The 16,209-nt window shown below is 36.1% G+C and overlaps 3 long non-coding RNA genes across 4 annotated transcripts in view; 2 read left to right on the forward strand and 1 right to left on the reverse strand.

Annotated features, from left to right (window-relative positions):
• Positions 1-10,567, reverse strand: part of LOC309490638 — an 85,501-nt gene extending 74,934 nt beyond the window's left edge. For both annotated transcript variants that reach the window (XR_014202798.1, XR_014202799.1), the window contains exon 1: positions 10,520-10,567. This is a non-coding gene — a long non-coding RNA (uncharacterized lncRNA). The remainder of the gene's footprint in view (positions 1-10,519) is intronic.
• LOC309490610 overlaps positions 1-16,209 on the forward strand; it is a 261,199-nt gene that overhangs the window by 100,706 nt on the left and 144,284 nt on the right. The window lies entirely within an intron of this gene.
• The window catches only part of LOC309490634, a 245,127-nt gene that overhangs the window by 88,132 nt on the left and 140,786 nt on the right, over positions 1-16,209 (forward strand). The window lies entirely within an intron of this gene.

The raw sequence follows: 16,209 nt of genomic DNA on the forward strand, positions 1-16,209 counted from the left end.
CACCCTAGCAACCACTAAGAGCTCCCTAGCAACCACCCTAAACCAATAAATAATATAATTTTTTTTTTTTTACATTTTTTAAAGCAATATCACACTCGTAGCCTTGCGATATTGCTCCATGCTTGTGCCTATTCGGCCATAGGCACGAGGCCGCAGGCCGAGTGCCGTACTGAAGGAACTCGTTATTAAAGATTTTAAGAACTCTATAAAAACTCCATAGTAACCATATTTGACAACTACCAACCACCTAGTAACACCATAGCAACTACCAAAAATACCTTAGCAACCACCCTGAACACCCTAGCAACGTCTAGAAATGCTCTAGTAACCACCCAAAACGCCTAGCAACCACCCAGAACACCCTAGCAACTGCCTAGCAACACCTTAGCAACCACCTAGCAATGCCCTAGCAACCACCAAGAATACCCTAGCAACTGCCTAGCAACCACCAAGAATACCCTAGCAACTGCCTAGCAACCACCCAGAACACCTTAGCAACTGCCTAGCAACACCATAGCAACCACCCAGAAAACCCTAGCAACCACCACCTGGCAACAGCATCTTGCTAAAAACATGCTAGCAACATACTAATCATGCTAGCATCATGCTAATCAAGCTAGCAACATGCTAATAATGCTAGCATCATGCTAGCAAAATGCTATTCAAGCTAGCATTATGCTAGCAACATGCTAATCAAGCTAACATCATGCTAGAAACATGCTAATCATGTTAGCATCTAGCTAAAAACATGCTAGCAACATACTAATCATGCTAGCATCAAGCTACCAACATGCTAATCAAGCTAGCATCATGCTAACATCATGCTAATCAAGCTAGCATAATGCTAGAAACATGCTAATCATGTTAGCATCTAGCTAAAAACATGCTAGCAACATGCTAATCATGCTAGCATCAAGCTACCAACATGCTAATCAAGCTAGCATAATGTTAACATCATGCTAATCAAGCTAGCATAATTCTAACAACATGCTAATCAAGCTAGCATCATGCTAGAAACATGCTAATCATGTTAGCATTTAGTTAAAAACATGCTAGCAACATGCTAATAATGTTAGCATCAAGCTACCAACATGCTAATCAAGCTAGCATAATGCTAACATCATGCTAATCAAGCTAGCATCATGCTACCAACATGCTAATCATGCTAGCATCATTTTAACAACATGTTAATCATAGTAAATCATGCTGGAATGTGGTAAATCGTAGTAAATCATCTTAGAAACATGGTAAATCGTGGTAAATAATGCTAAAACGTGGTATATCATGGTATCACAACATGTTAATTGTGTTAGCATCTGCCCAGTGGCGAGTTTTGCCACTGCAAGCACCACTTCACATTTTCTTCAGGAAATGTACATTCTAGTTAGTGGTGCTTTTCAAAGCAACACTATTGTTATCCTCCATACTTATTATTATTCTTATTATTATTATTATTCTGGACAAAAGTTTGGCGCGTAACTCGTCCCGCACCGTTTGTCACAGACCCATGAATGAGGTGTCAAATCGACCAGCGTATTGAGGAGAGGTGTGCTATGACTTTTATAAGCGATCGGGGGTACGGTGTTCGCCCCAGGGGCGAAAAAGCGGCCGAAAAATCCCATAGACTTAACATTGCGACGAACTTTGATGACTCGTAGCTCTGAGTGAGGATTTCGCAGAAACGTGTGATTTGCCACATTTGAAGAGGCTGACAGGCTCTGTAAGAACATACCTCACAATGGGGTAAAAGTTGCACCCCTGGGGGGCAGGAGCTGCCCAAAGTTTCCCATTGACTTACTATGGTGTAGGACGGCCCATGAAATGGGCCGTCCTACACCATAGCATGTGTTTTTCCTACTATGGTAAATTACATAAGGTTTTTGTATTGAACGTAGCTCTGGATCACAGTGTCATAGAGACAAGGGGGCGGGCTCATTTTACTCAGACGACCAATCAGTCTCTCAGGATCATTGTGAAGCTATCAAGCCACGCCCTAGCAACCATTTAGAGCACCTTAGCAACAAGTTCCATAGACTTCCATTGAAAGAGATCAAAGGGATATCTCTGGACTGAATTGTCATAGAAACATGAGGGTGGTCTCATTTGACTCGGGGCAGCAAACAGCCAATCATGAATCACCTCAACACTTCCTAGCCCATCCCTAGCAACCATTGTCGAGCACCTTAGCAACAAAAATCCAAAGAGGGATATCTTCCATTCTGAATGTCACAGAGGCATGGGAGTTGGTTTATATCATTCATACTGACAAGCAGCCTTTGGAGTTTCATGACTGGCAGCTGCCAAGCCACTCCCTAGCAACCAAATAGAGTACCCTAGAAACCAAAATCCAGAGAGGGATATCTTCCATTCTGTATGTCACAGAGGCATGGGAGTTGGTTTATATCATTCATACTGACAAGCAGCCTTTGGACTTTCATGTTTGGCAGCTGCCAAGCCACACCCTAGCAACCAAACAGAGTACCCTAGCAACCAAAATCCAAAGAAGGATATCTTCCATTCTGAATGTCACAGAGGCATGGGAGTTGGTTTATATCATTCATAGTGACAAGAAGCCTTTGCAGTTTAATCATTGGCAGTTGTCAAGCAACTCCATAGCAACCAAACAGAGTACCCTAGCAACCAAAATCCAAAGAGGGATATCTTCCATTCTGAATGTCACAGAGGCATGGGAGTTGGTTTATATAATTAATACTGACAAGCAGCCTTTGGAATTTCATGATTGGCAGCTGCTAAGCCACTCCCTAGCAACCAAACCGAGTACCCTAGCAACCAAAATCCAAAGAGGGATATCTTCCGTTCTGAATGTCACAGAGGCATGGGAGTTGGTTTATATCATTCATAGTGGCAAGAAGCCTTTGGAGTTTCATCATTGGCAGCTGCCTAGCAACTCCATAGCAACCAAACAGAGTACCCTAGCAACCAAAATCCAAAGAGGGATATCTTCCATTCTGAATGTCACAGAGGCATGGGAGTTGGTTTGTATCATTCATACTGACAAGAAGCCTTTGGAGTTTCATCATTGGCAGCTGCCTAGCAACTCCATAGCAACCAAACAGAGTACCCTAGCAACCAAAATCAAAAGAGGGATATCTTCCATTCTGAATGTCACCGAGGCATGGGAGTTGGTTTATATCATTCATAGTGACAAGAAGCCTTTGCAGTTTCATCATTGGCAGCTGCCAAGCAACTCCATAGCAACCAAACAGAGTACCCTAGCAACCAAAGTCCAAAGAGGAATATCTTCCATTCTGAATGTCACAGAGGCATGGGAGTTGGTTTATATCATTCATACTGACAAGCAGCCTTTGGAGTTTCATGATTGGCAGCTGCCAAACCACTCCCTAGCAACCAAACAGAGTACCCTAGCAACCGTTTATCAAGACCCATGTCTTTTCATCAGAACATCGTATAGAGATGGGGTTTGGCTCTTTTGTTTCGTTTGGGAAACAGTCTGTAAAATATCACCACGGTTACTGTGTATTCACACCATAGCAACCGTTTAGAGCCACCTAGCAACCATATTGAAACATATAGAAGCCATATTTCAGCTCCACAACATCGTACAGACATGGTTGTTGGCTCGTATGCAATCATGTACAACACCCTAGCAACCGAGTGGTGAGTTTTGCCACTGCAAGCACCACTTCACATTTTCTTCAGGAAATGTACATTCTAGTGTTGTGATTACTATTCACCTAGACAAAACTTTGGCGCGTAACTCGCCCCACACCGTTTGTCACAGACCCCTGAATGAGGTGTCAAATCGACCGGTTTATTGAGGAGAGGTGTGCTATGACTTTTATAAGCGATCGAGTGTAAGATGTTCGTCTGGCGGGTGAAAAATTTGCCGAAAAATGTCCCATAGACTTAACATAGGCACAAAATTTGAAAAATCTTTTCTTTGGCTCAGAAGGTCATAGAGGCTTGGGGTTGGGCTCTTTTGATTCGTCCTATCAAGCAGCCAATAAGTAGTGACATAACAACTTCATTGCCACGCCCTAGCAACCAGTTACAGGCCCCTAGCAACCATTGAACAACCTTTATAAGCCATATCACAGTAACAAACCGTAAAAACACAGAGTTGGGCATTTTTTGACCCAGACCTGCAAATATTCTTTAAATATTACCCCATAAACTGTATAAACAAACCTTAGCAACCATTTGGAGTACCCTAGCAACCGTACAAACACATGAATAAGCTATATCTCAGCACCAGAACATCTTATAGACATGGGGGTGTGCTTGTTTGTTTCGGTTGGGAAACCAGTCTGTAAATATCATCATGGTAACTGTGTAACCACACCTTAGCAACCGTTTAAAGCTACCTAGCAACCATATTGCAACATATAGAAGCCATATTTCAGCTCCACAAAATCGTACAGACATGTTTGTTGGTTCGTATGCAATCATGTACCACACACTAGCAACCGAGAGGCGAGTTTTGCCACTGCAAGCACCACTTCACATTTTCTTCAGGAAATGTACATTCTAGTGTTGTGATTACTATTCACCTAGACAAAACTTCGGCGCGTAACTCGCCCCACACCGTTTGTCACAGACCCCTGAATGAGGTGTCAAATCGACCGGTTTATTGAGGAGAGGTGTGCTATGACTTTTATAAGTGATCGGGTGTAAGATGTTCGTCTGGCGGGCGAAAAATTAGCCGAAAAATGTCCCATAGACTTAACATAGGCTCAAAATTTGCTAAATCATATCTTTGGCTCAGAAGGTCATAGAGCCTTGGGGTTGGGCTCTTTTGATTCGTCCTATCCAGCAGCCAAAAAGTAGTGACATAACAACTTCATAGCCACGCCCTAGCAACCAGTTACAGGCCCCTAGCAACCATTGAACAACATTTACAAGCCATATCTCAGCAACAAAACATTGTAAAAACACAGAGTTGGGCATTTTTTGACCCAGACCTGCAAATACTCTTTAAATATTACCCCGTAAACTGTATAAACAAACCTTAGCAACCATTTGGAGTACCCTAGCAACCGTACAAACACATGAATGAGCTATATCTCAGCTCCACAACATCGTACAGACATGGTTGTTGGCTCGTATGCAATCATGTACAACACCCTAGCATCCGAGAGGCAAATTTTGCCACTGCAAGCACCACTTCACATTTTCTTCAGGAAATGTACATTCTAGTGTTGTGATTACTATTCACCTAGACAAAACTTCGGCGCGTAACTCGCCCCACACCGTTTGTCACAGACCCCTAAATGAGGTGTCAAATCGACCGGTTTATTGAGGAGAGGTGTGCTATGACTTTTATAAGCGATCGGGTGTACAATGTTCGTCTGGCGGGCGAAAAATTTGCCGAAAAATTTCCCATAGACTTAAAGGAGAACTTGGTAAGTTTTTTAACTTAATAAAACTGTCTAGAAATCATTTGGATGGTTAAACAACCTGTTCTGGTGATATTGGTGACTTTCCCCGCTCCCCCCAGCGTTCCCAGGCGGAAAACCAACCTTGCAACTTGCGCACTGCCGTCCCGGCAAAGTGAAATTGGAAGTCTCGTGAGAAGCGAGAACTAGAACGAGAACGAGCGCGAAACACAAACTGCTTTACGGCAATTCGACATAAACACACACGCATGTATGATGTATTACCAGATTACTCACCTCGGTAGACATAGTTCCACACGATATAGTTGGCTTGCTCCGATCAAAACAAACGCACATGAGCAGCGGTAGAGAGGGGGAGGAGGCCGCCGCAAGTGAGTTTTTTACGACTGTGTTGTGAAATATACGCCCCCCCCACAGCTGTAGGGGGAGCTCGTGGGGAAAACACTCGACAACAAAAGGGAAAATCAGCGAAGAAGTGGCTAGAGTTCGCTAGAGTTACAGAGTTCTCCTTTAACATAGGCTCAAAATTTGCAAAATCATATCTTTGATTCAGAAGGTCATAGAGGCCCCTAGCAACCATTGAACAACATTTACAAGCCATATCTCAGCAACAAAACATTGTAAAAACACAGAGTTGGCCATTTTTTGACCCAGACTTGCAAATACTCTTTATATATTACCCCATAAACTGTATAAACAAACCGTAGCAACCATTTGGAGTACCCTAGCAACCGTACAAACACATGAATGAGCTATATCTCAGCACCAGAACATCGTATAGACATGGGGGTGTGTTTGTTTGTTTTGGTTGGGAAACCAGTCTGTAAATATCATCATGGTAACTGTGTAACCACACCATAGCAACCGTTTAGAGCTACCTAGCAACCATATTGCAACATATAGAAGCCATATTTCAGCTCCACAACATCGTACAGACATGGTTGTTGTCTCGTATGCAATCATGTACAAAATCCTAGCAACCGAGTGGTGAGTTTTGCCACTGCAAGCACCACTTCACATTTTCTTCAGGAAATGTACATTCTAGTTCTTCTTATTATTCCGGACAAAAGTTTGGCGCGTAACTTGCCCCGCACCGTTTGTCACAGACCCCTGATTGAGGTGTCAAATCGACCGGCTCATTGAGGAGAGGTGTGCTATGACTTTTCTAAGCGATCGGGTGTACGATGTTCGCACAGCGGGCGAAAAAGCGGCCAAAAAAGTCCCATTGACTTAACATTGGGCATTCTAAAAACATTTGAATCCCAACTGCCGTTTTCACACACACCACTCCAAAGGGCCTGACACCCCTGCGTTTCTCTCCCTCTCTCTCTCCCTCAGAGGATTTATATTATCAAGCAACCAATAAGTAATGGCCTAAAATCTTCATAGCCACACCCTAGCAACCAGTTACAGCACCCTAGCAACCACTAAGAGCTCCCTAGCAACCACCCTAAACCAATAAATAATATACTTTTTTTTTTTTTACTTTTTTTAAAGCAATATCACACTCGTAGCCTTGCGATATTGCTCCATGCTTGTGCCTATTCGGCCATAGGCACGAGGCCGCAGGCCGAGTGCCGTACTGAAGGAACTCGTTATTAAAGATTTTAAGAACTCTATAAAAACTCCATAGTAACCATATTTGACAACTACCAACCACCTAGTAACACCATAGCAACTACCAAAAATACCTTAGCAACCACCCTGAACACCCTAGGAACGTCTAGAAATGCTCTAGTAACCACCCAAAACGCCTAGCAACCACCCAGAACACCCTAGCAACTGCCTAGCAACACCATAGCAACCACCTAGCAATGCCCTAGCAACCACCAAGAATACCCTAGCAACTGCCTAGCAACCACCAAGAATACCCTAGCAACTGCCTAGCAACCACCCAGAACACCTTAGCAACTGCCTAGCAACACCATAGCAACAACCCAGAAAACCCTAGCAACCACCACCTGGCAACAGCATCTTGCTAAAAAAATGCTAGCAACATACTAATCATGCTAGCATCATGCTAGCATCATGCTAATCAAGCTAGCAACATGCTAATAATGCTAGCATCATGCTAGCAAAATGCTATTCAAGCTAGCATTATGCTAGCAACATGCTAATCAAGCTAGCATCATGCTAGAAACATGCTAATCATGTTAGCATCTAGCTAAAAACATGCTAGCAACATACTAATCATGCTAGCATCAAGCTACCAACATGCTAATCAAGCTAGCATCATGCTAACATCATGCTAATCAAGCTAGCATAATGCTAGAAACATGCTAATCATGTTAGCGTCTAGCTAAAAACATGCTAATCATGCTAGCATCAAGCTACCAACAAGCTAATCAAGCTAGCATCATGTTACCAATATGCTAATTAAGCTAGCATCATGCTAGCAAAATGCTATTCAAGCTAGCATTATGCTAACAACATGTTAATCAAGCTAGCATAATGCTAGCAACATGCTAATCATGCTAGCATCATGCTACCAATATGCTAATTAAGCTAGCATCATGTTAGCATCATGCTAGCAAAATGCTATTCAAGCTAGCATTATGCTAACAACATGCTAATCAAGCTAGCATTATGCTAGAAACATGCTAATCATGTTAGCATCTAGCTAAAAACATGCTAGCAACATGCTAATCATGCTAGCATCAAGCTACCAACATGCTAATCAAGCTAGCATAATGCTAACATCAATGCTAATCAAGCTAGCATAATTCTAGCAACATGCTAATCAAGCTAGCATCATAATAGAAACATGCTAATCATGTTAGCATCTAGTTAAAAACATGCTAGCAACATGCTAATAATGCTAGCATCAAGCTACCAACATGCTAATCAAGCTAGCATAATGCTAACATCATGCTAATCAAGCTAGCATCATGCTACCAACATGCTAATCATGCTAGCATCATTTTAACAACATGTTAATCATAGTAAATCATGCTGGAATGTGGTAAATCGTAGTAAATCATCTTAGAAACATGGTAAATCGTGGTAATTAATGCTAAACCGTGGTATATCATGGTATCACAACATGTTAATTGTGTTAGCATCTGCCCAGTGGCGAGTTTTGCCACTGCAAGCACCACTTCACATTTTCTTCAGGAAATGTACATTCTAGTGTTGTGATTACTATTCACCTAGACAAAACTTTGGCGCGTAACTCGCCCTGCACCGTTTCTCGTAGATCCATGAATGAGGTGTCAAATCGACCGGTTTATTTTGGTGAGGTGTGCTATGACTTTTATAAGCGATCGGGTCTACGATGTTCGTCTGGCGGGCGAAAAATAAGCCGAAAAATGTCCCATAGACTTAACATTGGCACAAAATTTGTAAAATCATATCTTTGGCTCAGAAGGTCATAGAGGCTTGGGGTTGGGCTCTTTTGATTCGTCCTATCAAGCAGCCAATAAGTAATGACATAAAAACTTCATAGTCATGCCCTAGCAACCAGTTACAGGCCCCTAGCAACCATTGAGTTGGGCATTTTTTGACCCAGACTCCCATACACTCTTTAAATATTACCCCATAAATTGTATAAACAAACCTTAGCAACCATTTGGAGTACCCTAGCAACCGTACAAACACATGAATGGGCTATATCTCATCACCAGAACATTGTATAGACATGGGGGTGTGTTTGTTTGTTTCGTTTGGGAAACCAGTCTGTAAATATCATCATGGTAACTGTGTAGCCACACCCTAGCAACCGTTTAGAGCCACCTAGCAACCATATTGCAACATATAGAAGCCATATTTCAGCTCCACAACATCGTACAGACATGGTTGTTGGATCGTATGCAATCATGTACAACACCCTAGCAACCGAGTGGCGAGTTTTGCCACTGCAAGCACCACTTCACATTTTCTTCAGGAAATGTACATTCTAGTGTTGTGATTACTATTCACCTAGACAAAACTTTGGCGCGTAACTCGCCCCACACCGTTTGTCACAGACCCCTGAATGAGGTGTCAAATCGACCGGTTTATTGAGGAGAGGTGTTCTATGACTTTTATAAGCGATCGGGTGTAAGATGTTCGTCTGGCGGGTGAAAAATTTGCCGAAAAATGTCCCATAGACTTAACATAGGCACAAAATTTGAAAAATCTTTTCTTTGGCTCAGAAGGTCATAGAGGCTTGGGGTTGGGCTCTTTTGATTCGTCCTATCAAGCAGCCAATAAGTAGTGACATAACAACTTCATTGCCACGCCCTAGCAACCAGTTACAGGCCCCTAGCAACCATTGAACAACCTTTATAAGCCATATCACAGTAACAAAACATTGTAAAAACACAGAGTTGGGCATTTTTTGACCCAGACCTGCAAATATTCTTTAAATATTACCCCTTAAACTGTATAAACAAACCTTAGCAACCATTTGGAGTACCCTAGCAACCGTACAAACACATGAATAAGCTATATCTCAGCACCAGAACATCTTATAGACATGGGGGTGTGCTTGTTTGTTTCGGTTGGGAAACCAGTCTGTAAATATCATCATGGTAACTGTGTAACCACACCTTAGCAACCGTTTAAAGCTACCTAGCAACCATATTGCAACATATAGAAGCCATATTTCAGCTCCACAACATCGTACAGACATGTTTGTTGGTTCGTATGCAATCATGTACCACACACTAGCAACCGAGAGGCGAGTTTTGCCACTGCAAGCACCACTTCACATTTTCTTCAGGAAATGTACATTCTAGTTATTATTCTTCTTCTTATTTTTCTGACCGAAAAATTTTAGACACTAACTCCTCCTAGACCGTTCAAGCTACATACTCCAAACTCGGGTCAGACCTTCATACTGTTCTGACTTGAGTTGCTATATCTTTTCAGACTGATTTGAGTTATGGTTTTCTTAAAAATTAATATTAAATATCATAAAAACCCCATTGACTTTCATTGCAGACTGCTCAAATTGAGCCAAGACTACGGTGGCCCATTAATGCACAACCCAAAAACTCAAATCTAAATTCTCTAAAGCCCTAGACTCAATTAAACTACCATTCTAAATCTATCTATCTATCTATCTATCTATCTATCTATCTATCTATCTATCTATCTATCTATCTATCTATCTATCTATCTATCTATCTATCTATCTATCTATCTATCTATCTATCAACCTTATCTATCTATCTATCTTCAAACCTTATCTATCCATCAATCTATCTTCAAACCTTTATCTATCTATCTATCTATCTATCTATCTATCTATCTATCTATCTATCTATCTATCTATCTATCTATCTATCTATCTTTTAACTAATCTATCTATCTATCTATCCATCTATCTATCTATCTATCTATCTATCTTTTTAACTAATCTATCTATCTATCTATCTATCTATCTATCTATCTATCTATCTATCTATCTATCTTTTTAACTAATCTATCTATCTATCTATCTATCTATCTATCTATCTATCTATCTTTTTAACTAACTAATCTATCTTTCTTTTTAACTAAATAATCCATCTTTCTTTCTTTTTAACGAACTAATCCATCTTTCTTTCTAACTAATATGTCTTTCTTTCTTTCATTCTAACTAATCTATCTATCTTTCTTTCTAACAAATCTATCTTTCTATCTAATCTTTCTTTCAAACTAATCCATCTTTCTTTCTTTGTTTCTTTCTTTCTTTCTTTCTAACTAATCAATCTTTTTTCTTTCTCTCTCACTAATCTATCTTTCTTTCTAACTAATTAGTCTTTCTTTCTTTCTTTCTTTCTTTCTTTCTTTCTAACTAATCCACCATTTATCATTCTTTCTTTCTAACTAATATTTCTTCTTTCTTTCTAACTAATCAATCTATCTTTCTTTCTAACTAATCTTTGTCTTTCTTTCTTTCTTTTTCTAACTAATCTTTCTTCTTTCTAACTTATCTTTCTATCTAATCTTTCTAACTAATCTTTCCTTCCTTTCTAACAAATATTTCTTTTTTCTTTCTTTCTAACTAATCTTTCTTTCTTTTTTCTTTCTCTCTAGCCAATCTTTCTTCTTTCTTTCTAGCTAATCTTTCTTTTTTCTTTTTCTTTCTTTCTAACTAATCTTTCTTTTCTTTCTTGCTTACTTTTCTTTCTTTCTTTCTAACTAATCTTTCTTTTTTCTTTCTTACTTTTCTTTCTTTCTAACTAATATTTCTTTTTTTCTTCTTTTGTTCTAACTAATCTTTCTTTCTTTTTTCTTTTTTACTTTTCTTTCTTTCTTTCTTACTAATCTTTCTTTTTTCTTTGTTTCTAACTAATCTTTCTTTTTTCTATCTTTCTATCTTTCTTTCTTTCTTTCTTTCTTTCTTTCTTTCTTTCTTTCTTTCTTTCTATATACCTAATCTTTCTTTCTTGCTAACTAATCTTTCTTTCTTTTTTCTTTCTTTCTTTCTTTCTTTCTTACTTTTCTTTCTTTCTAACTAATCTTTCTTTCTATCTTTCTTTCTAACTAATCTGTTTTTCTTTCTTTCTACCTAATCTTTCTTTTCTTTCTTGCTTACTTTTCTTTCTTTCTAACTAATCTTTCTTTTTTCTTTCTTCTTTCGTTCTAACTAATCTTTCTTTCTTTTTTCTTTCTTACTTTTCTTTCTTTCTAACTAATCTTTCTTTCTATCTTTCTTTCTAACTAATCTGTCTTTCTTTCTTTCTACCTAATCTTTCTTTCTTTCTTTCTTTCTTTCTTTCTTTCTTTCTTTCTTTCTTTCTTTCTTTCTTTCTTTCTTTCTACCTAATCTTTCTTTCTTTCTTTCTACCTAATCTTTCTTTCTTTCTTTCTTTCTTTCTTTCTTTCTTTCTTTCTTTCTTTCTTTCTAGCTAATCTTTCTTTCTTTTTTCTTTCTTTCTAACTAATCATTCTTTTCTTTCTTGCTTACTTTTCTTTCTTTCTTTCTAACTAATCTTTCTTTTTTCTTCCTTTCTTCCTTTTTTTTCTTTCTAACTAATCTTTCTTTTTTTCTTTCTTCTTTCGTTCTAACTAATCTTTCTTTTTTTTTCTTTCTTACTTTATTTTCTTTCTTACTAATCTTGCTTTTTTCTTTCTTTCTAACTAATCTTTCTTTCTTTCTTTCTTTCTTTCTTTCTTTCTTTCTTTCTTTCTTTCTTTCTTTCTTTCTTTCTTTATACCTAATCTTTCTTTCTTTCTTTCTTTCTTTCTTTCTAACTAATCTTTCTTTCTTTCTTTCTTTCTAACTAATCTTTCTTTCTTTTTTCTTTCTTTCTTTCTTTCTTTCTTTCTTTCTTTCTTTCTTTCTTTCTTTCTTTCTTTCTTTCTTTCTACTTAATCTTTCTTTCTTTCTTTCTTTCTTTCTTTCTAGCTAATCTTTCTTTCTTTCTTTCTTTCTTTCTTTCTAGCTAATCTTTCTTTTTTCTTTCATTCTTTCTTTCTACCTAATCTTTTTCTTTCTTTCTTTCTTTCTTTCTTTCTTTCTTTCTTTCTTTCTTTCTTTCTACCTAATCTATCTTTCTTTCTTTCTTTCTTTCTTTCTTTCTTTCTTTCTTTCTTTCTTTCTTTCTTTCTACCTAATCTTTTTCTTTCTTTCTTTCTACCTAATCTTTTTCTTTCTTTCTTTATACCTAATCTTTCTTTATTTTTCTTTCATTCTTTCTACCTAATCTTTCTTTATTTTTTCTTTCATTCTTTCTTTCTTTCTACCTAATCTTTTTCTTTCTTTCTTTCTAACTAATCTTTCTTTTTTTCTTTCTTCTTTCGTTCTAACTAATCTTTCTTTATTTTTTCTTTCTTACTTTAATTTCTTTCTTACTAATCTTGCTTTTTTCTTTCTTTCTAACTAATCTTTCTTTCTTTCTTTCTTTCTTTCTTTCTTTCTTTCTTTCTTTCTTTCTTTCTTTCTTTATACCTAATCTTTCTTTCTTTATACCCAATCTTTCTTTCTTTCTTTCTAACTAATCTTTCTTTATTTCTTTCTAACTAATCTTTCTTTCTTTCTTTCTTTCTAGCTAATCTTTCTTTTTTCTTTCATTCTTTCTTTCTACCTAATCTTTTTCTTTCTTTCTTTCTTTCTTTCTTTCTTTCTTTCTTTCTTTCTTTCTTTCTTTCTACCTAATCTTTCTTTCTTTCTTTCTTTCTTTCTTTCTTTCTTTCTTTCTTTATACCTAATCTTTTTCTTTCTTTCTTTCTACCTAATCTTTTTCTTTCTTTCTTTATACCTAATCTTTCTTTATTTTTCTTTCATTCTTTCTACCTAATCTTTCTTTATTTTTTCTTTCATTCTTTCTTTCTTTCTACCTAATCTTTTTCTTTCTTTCTTTCTAACTAATCTTTCTTTTTTTCTTTCTTCTTTCGTTCTAACTAATCTTTCTTTCTTTTTTCTCTCTTACTTTAATTTCTTTCTTACTAATCTTGCTTTTTTCTTTCTTTCTAACTAATCTTTCTTTCTTTCTTTCTTTCTTTCTTTCTTTCTTTATACCTAATCTTTCTTTCTTTCTTTCTAACTAATCTTTCTTTCTTTCTTTCTAACTAATCTTTCTTTCTTTCTTTCTTTCTTTCTAACTAATCTTTCTTTCTTTTTTCTTTCTTTCTTTCTACCTAATCTTTCTTTCTTTCTTTCTTTCTTTCTTTCTTTCTTTCTTTCTTTCTTTCTTTCTTTCTTTCTCTCTTTCTTTCTTTCTACCTAATCTTTCTTTCTTTCTTTCTTTCTTTCTTTCTTTCTAGCTAATCTTTCTTTCTTTCTTTCTTTCTTTCTTTCTTTCTTTCTTTCTTTCTTTCTTTCTTTCTTTCTAGCTAATCTTTCTTTTTTCTTTCATTCTTTCTTTCTACCTAATCTTTTTCTTTCTTTCTTTCTTTTTCTTTCTTTCTTTCTTTCTTTCTTTCTTTCTTTCTTTCTTTCTTTCTCTCTTTCTTTCTTTCTACCTAATCTTTCTTTCTTTCTTTCTTTCTTTCTTTCTTTCTTTCTTTCTAGCTAATCTTTCTTTCTTTCTTTCTTTCTTTCTTTCTTTCTTTCTAGCTAATCTTTCTTTTTTCTTTCATTCTTTCTTTCTACCTAATCTTTTTCTTTCTTTCTTTCTTTTTCTTTCTTTCTTTCTTTCTTTCTTTCTTTCTTTCTTTCTTTCTTTCTACCTAATCTTTCTTTCTTTCTTTCTTTCTTTCTTTCTTTCTTTCTTTCTTTCTTTCTTTCTTTCTTTCTTTCTACCTAATCTTTTTCTTTCTTTCTTTCTACCTAATCTTTTTCTTTCTTTCTTTATACCTAATCTTTCTTTATTTTTCTTTCATTCTTTCTACCTAATCTTTCTTTATTTTTTCTTTCATTCTTTCTTTCTTTCTACCTAATCTTTCTTTCTTTCTTTCTTTCTTTCTTTCTTTCTTTCTTTCTTTCTTTCTTTCTTTCTTTCTACCTAATCTTTTTCTTTCTTTCTTTATACCTAATCTTTTTCTTTCTTTCTTTATACCTAATCTTTCTTTATTTTTCTTTCATTCTTTCTACCTAATCTTTCTTTATTTTTTCTTTCATTCTTTCTTTCTTTCTACCTAATCTTTCTTTCTTTGTTTCTTTCTTTCTTTCTTTCTACCTAATCTTTCTTTCTTTCTTTCTTTCTTTCTTTCTAACTAATCTTTCTTTCTTTTTTCTTTCTTTCTTTCTAACTTTTCTTTCTTTCTAACTATTCTTTCTTTCTAACTAATTTATCAATAAAAATTTAAACTACTTTAAACTTCAAACTACTTCAAACTTCTAACTTTAAACTTCTAACTACTTTTAACTTCTTCAAACTCTCTGGTCCGGCTTTCTCAAGCCAACTTAAAGTTTGTCCAACAAACTTTTTTTTCTAGTTATTATTATTCTTCTGACCCAAAAAATGTAGACACTAACTCCTCCTAGACCGTTCAAGCTACATACTCCAAACTTGGGTCAGACCTTCAGACTGTTCTGACTTGAGTTGCTATATCTTTTCACACTGCTTTGAGTTACGGTTTTCTTAAAAATTAATATTAAAAATCATAAAAACCCCATTGACTTTCATTGCAGACTGCTCAAAATGAGCCAAGACTACGGTGGCCCATTAGTGTACAAGCCAAAAACTCAAATCTAAATTCTCTGAAGCCCTAGACTCAATTAAACTACCATTCTATCTATCTATCTATCTATCTATCTATCTATCTATCTATCTATCTATCTATCTAACCTTTTCTATCTATCTATCTATCTATCTATCTATCTATCTATCTATCTTCAAACCTTTTCTATCTATCTATCTATCTATCTATCTATCTATCTATCTATCTATCTATCTATCTATCTATCTATCTATCTATCTTCAAACCTTTTCTATCTATCTATCTATCTATCTATCTATCTATCTATCTATCTATCTATCTATCTATCTATCTATCTATCTATCTATCTATCTATCTATCTATCGTCAAACCATTTCTATCTATCTATCTATCTATCTATCTATCTATCTATCTATCTATCTATCTATCTATCTATCTATCTTCAAACCTTTTCTATCTATCTATCTATCTATCTATCTATCTATCTATCTATCTATCTATCTATCTATCTATCATCTATCTATCTATCTATCTATCTATCTATCTATCTATCTATCTATCTTCAAACCTTTTCTATCTATCTATCTATCTATCTATCTATCTATCTATCTATCTATCTATCTATCTATCTATCTATATCTTTCTAACTAATCTATCTTTCTTTTTAACTAAATAATCCATCTTTCTTTCTTTTTAACTAACTAATCCATCTTTCTTTCTAACTAATATATCTTTCTTTCTTTCATTCTAACTAATCTATCTTTCTTTCTAACTAATCTATCTTTCTTTCATTCTAACTAATCTGTCTATCTTTCTT

The sequence above is a fragment of the Leuciscus leuciscus genome (genome assembly GCF_965113295.1).
Source record: "Leuciscus leuciscus genome assembly, chromosome: 25".
NCBI classification, from domain to species: Eukaryota; Metazoa; Chordata; class Actinopteri; order Cypriniformes; family Leuciscidae; genus Leuciscus; species Leuciscus leuciscus.